This window comes from Lolium rigidum, chromosome 6 (assembly GCF_022539505.1).
Source record: "Lolium rigidum isolate FL_2022 chromosome 6, APGP_CSIRO_Lrig_0.1, whole genome shotgun sequence".
Lineage (NCBI taxonomy): Eukaryota > Viridiplantae > Streptophyta > Magnoliopsida > Poales > Poaceae > Lolium > Lolium rigidum.
The window spans coordinates 61,357,836-61,364,800 of NC_061513.1; positions in this window are offsets into that span (position 1 = coordinate 61,357,836).

Here is a 6,965-nt window from a genome sequence, read left to right on the forward strand (position 1 = left end):
CAAAGGTCGGAGACATGGTATACTTGAAAGTTAGCCCGATGAAAGGTCTCCAAAGATTTGGAGTCAAAGGAAAGATAAGTCCTAGATACATCGGACCTTTCAAAATCCTAAGTCAAAACCGAGGTTTAGCTTTTGAATTGGAGTTACCTGAAAGATTAACCTTGGTACATAATCAGTTCCATGTTTCACAACTTCGAAAGTGCTTGAAAGCACCAGATGAACCTGTGTCACATGAAGACCTAGATCTCCGGTCAGATCTGACTTATGTCGAGAAGCCAGCCAGAATTTTAGAGGAGAATTGGAAGAAACTTCGTAATAGAGAAATCAAGTATTGCAAAGTGCAGTGGAAACAACATCCCGAGAGAGAATCCACTTGGGAAAAATATTTGAGGAAAGCATATCCAGAACTATTCAGGTACATCAACCACAACTTTGGGACGAAGTTTTCTTTAAGGAGGGAAGGCTATAACACCCCAGGTTTCTAGACAATCGCCGGGTAGAATTAGAAATGGGATGTGCATTGCATCGCAAAACTGGGAAAAAATTCACGCTTTATTGCATAAAAACCTAAGGGAGATAAAGTTCTCTCTCGATGCCATTAGGGTTTAGGGTTCCGAGAGTACGATAAACTTTGACATGACCTATTTTGAATTTAGTGTTTTGAAAGTGGAATGAATTTGAATTTATATTCAAATTAAAACAATGCAAATTGATTAAGGATATGAATATTTAAAACAATATTAAAATAGAAATATAATCCAAATAACAAAACAATATAAATAAGTTACAAATAACTCAATAGAGAAACTTTGAGCTTTATTGATCATCACACATAATACATTGTCTTTACAATATCCATTTATATTACAAAAAATTAAATTAGAAATGAACAAAGAAAATAAAGAAGTACAAGAATACAAAATGAACTATTCTAATTTCCTAGCTACTGCATTGATCATCTTGATCATCTTGTAGCAATTGATCATCTTGAGTTCCTGCACAAACAAAACCAAATAACCACATTTGAACAAGTGGCAATGCCACTTGGATGTCAAAGGAAAAACCCATCAGGAGGATAATCACAAGAGCTAGCCGAACTGATCCATCCATCCCAAGTTCCAACATGGAACTCACATACAACTTACAAGGCACATTGCATGCCTCACAGCACACACACCTGGGTTAGTAACCAAGTGAAATACATGCCTGGTGTCGACCAAGGGAGAGGATGCCAAGTGCTATAAAAAGCACAGTTCCAGCAAACCCTAGAATCCATTGATACACACACAACTAGTAGAAAAAACCATCAAGCTCTTTTTCACCAAGAACAAAGAGCTTTAGAACAGACATGGGGGAATAGAGCAAGAACCAGCTAGCCAGGAGAAGAGCAAGATCAACCTCAACAACAACAACTAGAAGCAAATCCTCTACATCAACAATTATAATCTAGGATCTGCAGTGAGTTATACCAAAATCATGAACAAACAACAAGTTTTGTTCATATTTGCATAAGCATGCCCCAACACAAATACTCACAGGGTAGAAGGACCCTATTTGATCATCATATGGTCATAGACCAAGTGATGCTGGCAAAAGTGGCAAAGGCCAGAGATTAGACCCAAACTAGTTACCATGTTTATGCCAACACAAACCAACCAGTAGCGCATCCGAAAAGGAACTAGGAAGAAACCAATCCACGATACTTTACCAAAGTCACCTAGCTACACTAGCCCTTTAAAAAACCATCAGAAAATCATACTTATGGTTGTCTAAACATTTTTCAACATCAAATTCATAATGGCACTCATGTAATGATCACCTATTATGCATTTATCCATCCACAGCAAGCCAACTGTAGTGGGAGCAATCAAACCAGCAGTATATTACTGCTAAGATCACATCAACCACCCATCCAATCAAAGCAACAGATAATTAATCATGATCACTCAAATGAGTTCAAACGATAGCTGGGCTCCCCAACAGTAGTTGGCATCCATCCAGCTTAAACTTATATCAAAAGAATCATAACTGCATAAGCAGTTCATCAATTTATAAGTAACAGGTACATGGAACTTTCCAAGGCAACCAGATAAACATCAATTGAGCTACATCAGCCATACAGAAATATTACACAAGTATTTGAGGCACCACAATTCATGTCCAACATGCTCATACAAGCATGAGCAGCCCACCAGTACATGGTGTGCAACCACAAAGAGATATAGCGTATAAAAGCAGTAGCATAGGACAAGTAAATTGAGTGCATAAGTAACATGCCAGTAAGCAAGCCACTAGCAGTTGATGCTTGATCACTCGTAGCATCTCACACAAGCAATACACAACAACAACAACTCACCAGTACATGGTAAGCTGCTGCAGAGGAGTATATTTAGTTGCAGTGGCAGTGGACAATTAACGTGAGCATATAGAATTTATACCAGTAAGCTAACCACTGGCAAGAGAGAGGCCAATGGATCAATTGGAGCATGTGAATCACACAATAGTCTGCAACAACAACTACCAACACTTGCACAACAAGCTACTTCTAACATCCAGTGTTCAAATGAACACTTGAGCAAGATACAGGGGCACTAGCAAGCTACTGCTAGTAGTAGTGCCCAAATAAACACTCACTGGGAGAAAGGGGAGTAATCGAGCTAGCCATAACAAGTAAATAGGCCCAGTAAAGCATCAGGAGCACCAGCAAGTACTAGAACCGCATAGTAGGCCAATGGGTAGGGCACAGAGAGGCAGGCCAGTGGCTAGGATGAGGCAGGAAGAGAGCAGAGAGAGGAGCAACCACGTACCTTGAGCAGCAGCGCTGCAGACGCTAACCACGATGGCACAGCGGCACCAGTCAGTCATGGCGGCCCCAAGCCGCGACAAATCCAGGGCCATGCCGAGCACCACCGCCAGCAGCAGCTCGTCGAGCACCCCCAGCGCGTCCAGAGACGCCAGCTCGATGAAGATCAACCACCGCACTGAAACCCTAGTCGCAGACAGGGTTGGGCACGAGCAGAGGAGGGTGCGCTCGTCAGATCAACGCGGATAGGAAGGAGTGGTGTCACCAGGTGAGTCGATTGCGACCAACGGTCCTGCCTGGAACCGTCGGAGTCGGCCAGAGCAGGTCGGCGATAGTGGAGGCGATATTGGGGAATCGCAGGAGGAGGGACGAATTTAGGGTTAGGGTTATTCGGGGGACAGGGAGAGGAATGAGCCCGATGGGTCGGACCATGCCAACCTGGTCCAGTCTAACCTGCGAGTTGGATTGACTAGTGGGCATGGAGGGCATTTTGGTCTTTTGACCAAAGGTTTTTTTTTTTGGAAAATTGGAAAACAATTTAGAAACCATAGAAAAGCTCTAAAAAATAAGGAAAATAGGAATAACACTTAAAAAATTATTCTCTATTCAAAAAATACTTCTATGAAATTTTAACAAAATCTTCAATTAATTGCTAAAGAAAAACATAAAGGAATTTTATAAGAATAATTCAACCCTTTAAAACCAGAAAAGAATTATTAAACCATTCTTTATTCTCTTAACAATTAATTAAAGAAAAATAAATATTTTTCTTTGAACATAACTCCTTCTGAGAAACATCAAAAGGTATTTTTATAACTCTTAAGGAGGATCAATAAAAGTTAAGCTTACATTCTTCTAATCTCATAACTCTGAAGTCAAACCCTAAACATCAACATTGGGGGGGGGGGTTACAACTACAACTCAAAAGCATGCATTATTGGATCTTTAACCATTGCCCTTATTGGAAAATGATGCTACTTTTCAGAAACCGAGGACCATGGTCAGTCCAAACAATTCAACTGAACTACCTTGCAGTGTTAAGGCAAGTTCATCGCTTGCTCATGTCAATTTGATTATGTTTATCAAATTAATTGCAAATTACTAGCACTCTTGCATTACAAAGCAATGATTACTTTTAAATTATGAATATGACTATGTGGTGGGCAATGGAACCATGGTATGAGTATTGGTGGAGGTTCCATTACAATTGGGTTATTCATCTAAGATTAATAACCAATGTCGTCTAGTGATTGTTGCACCATAATATTCGTGTTAACCATAAGTTATGAAATGGGACGGAGTAGTCAGTTGTATTTCTTCCTTCCGCACATGAACGTACGCACTTTACCATATCATTTGTGTCCTGCTGGGAACATCCGGAGTGGTGGGGAACCCTAAAGCCCTCACGGCATAGTGGTCTATGATGTGTTGTATAGGTCTGGCGAAGGAACAGAGGTATGATCCTAAGGGGGTATGTTGACCGGCGGGGGTATATAATCGAGGTCGGAGCAGACCGGCGAGGATCCAAGGTCGAAACTACAATACGGATGGGTGTGCGGGGTCGTGGAGAAATGCAATGATTGGCTAGGACCTTATACCTGGCCTCACACCACGGAAGTGTGGACGGGATGAGCTGCTCGATTGGCATCAAGTATAAGATCTCTTATAGGTAAAGCAACACACATCTGCAGAGTGTATTAAATCGTGGCGTGTCACTCCCTGTTCCGGGTTTTGGAAATACGGATGTGGCCGAAAAGGAACTCCATGAAGTTCTAGAGAAAATGTTTACGAAAACTTGCATTGGCCTGCGACTTTCTGGTGTATGGATGTAGTTAGTGCATGAAACACTTCTTTCCTATAATGAACTTGCTGAGTACACTCGTACTCATCCTTCTTTGAATCCACTGCTTAGGCTACCTGAACAACCTGGAGGAGGCCACTGAAGGAGCCGAAGGAGCGGAAGATATCTTCTATGAAGAGCCAGATCTGTCAGGAGGCGTAGAAGGGGTGGATTACCTGATCACCTACGGCACTGAGGAGGTCCCAGAAGAAACTGAGACTTAGGCACCACAACTTAGTTGTAGTCTAGCAGCACCGAACTCTTTAGAATAAATGTGCTTGAGTCGTAATGGTACTTAGTTTACTTCTACCATTAGCTTATAAGTTAAGTAAGGTTCATCTAGAACTACCAAGTTAACCTCTTTGGACCCATGAGGAGCTCCGCTGTGATGTATATATATGGCTTGTAATAATAAGTGAGTGAATAAAAAACCAGCTATGTTTCTGTTGTATAACTCCGAGGGATGTAATATTTGCGAAATGGTAGTTCACAACTATTATGTCAACGAATGGCATACTACAATATGCAGTGGTATGCAGGGTCACCACAGAGAACATCAAAGTTCTTGATGGTGAAGTTGAAGGTGCTTTTGTGATGGTGGAATGTTAGAAGAAACCCATGCTCGAGGTGGTAGGCATGAGCGAACTCCTTCCATCCATTAGTGAAGAGCATGCCCCATTCTCCATCAAAGTATGTTGTCAGCCTCCACATCTTCTAGCCGGTGCTTGTTTCTCTTAGAAGACATGGTCGGATTCTTGACCAACAATGGCCTTGATGAACTTGTCAGGAATCTTCAGGTGCTTCAATGTCTCCTCCCTGATAAAAGCTGACGAGGACATCCCAACCACACTACTACCTCCGTCATTACCAAATGAAGATGAAGTTGTTGTGAAGCTCAAGTCCAATGAAGTTAGGATTGGACCTATTACAAGGGCTCGTGCGAAGCTACTTAAACAACAGGTGAACTTGTTCCTAAACGATACTTTGATTGATGAGAACTTTATACTGCCTAAGTCCTGTTACTTATGTATCATCAGGTATGAAGAGGAAACAAGCATCGCACGAGGAGGAGAGGAGCAGCTAGACGTGAAGATGGACATGGAGCTGGACATGAAGAAATCTCATGGACGCGCGAGGGAGGAGCGGGAGGCATGCGCGAGAGGAGAAGCCAAAGTCCAGGCCGGCCCAGCACCCGGTCAGACCGGCCGCCACGCCGGCGCGCCCGGTCCCTGGCCCGGTCCGACCGGGCGGCCCGCCGGATCCACCCCGGCGCCAACCGGGCGCCACCCTGATGCCAACCGGGAGGGCTACTGCAGAGCACTTCCGCCACCCGGTCACCACCCGGTCCCTGGCCCGGTTTGAACCGGACCACCCGGTCCTAGGCCTGGTCGACCGGCCCCCAGACCGGCCGAGTCCGAGTCTGTCTCGACCAGATCTATTCTGGGTCGGTTATTTCCGTACTTTTTCGACCTGAGGTCGTCCCGGATGCCTATATAAGTGCCCAGGAGGCCCCCAAAGTTGCTTTGGGACCACGTTTAAGATAAACCCTAGTTCTTAGTTGTTTGCTCTTGCAAAACTATTGAATCCCTACACCATATTGCTTGATTTGGTGTAGATCTGAAAGTCTTGTGTGATCTGTTGTTCCATTGGGAATTAGTAGATTGCAACTTACCGCTTCGTGGTCGGCGGCTACGTGCGCAAGTGTGTGGAGTTGCGAATATCTTGCAGGGTTGAGAGCTGTTGCATTGGCGACAGGGACCAATCGAGAGATCTCGTTGCGTCATACAAGTTATCATCCACTTCATCATCCGTGATTCTCCGCTGTGTTCACCCCGTGATCATCATCACCACAGTTGCTTACTGAGAAGATCGGGCCACCCCATATTGTCTTGGTATCAGATTCTCGGGTTTCCTCGGTAAGCCATCCACAATCCAACCCATAGTTGAGTTATGAGTGTTTTCTGTGATGACCCAGCGTACCACTGCATGGTGTAGTACACAAGTCGTTGACATAACACAAGTGAAACACCGTTCCACTCATATTACATCTCTCAGAGTGGTACAACAGAAACATATGCGAGTCCAAGGTATGTCTATAGAAGTACACACGAACTCGTTTACATAAGATCAACACAACCTCCTACTTTACAGTGAGGTAAAACTTCAAATAAAGCTCCAGAAGAACGACTCGTAGTCTATCTTATTGCTAACTCAAGATTATGAGCTACTTGGCTTGCTATAGAATTCTAGCTACTTAGGTGCTAGGATTAGGGAAAAGGTTCCCTTCTATTACTAGTCTAGGTTTCCATTATAGCTGATGTA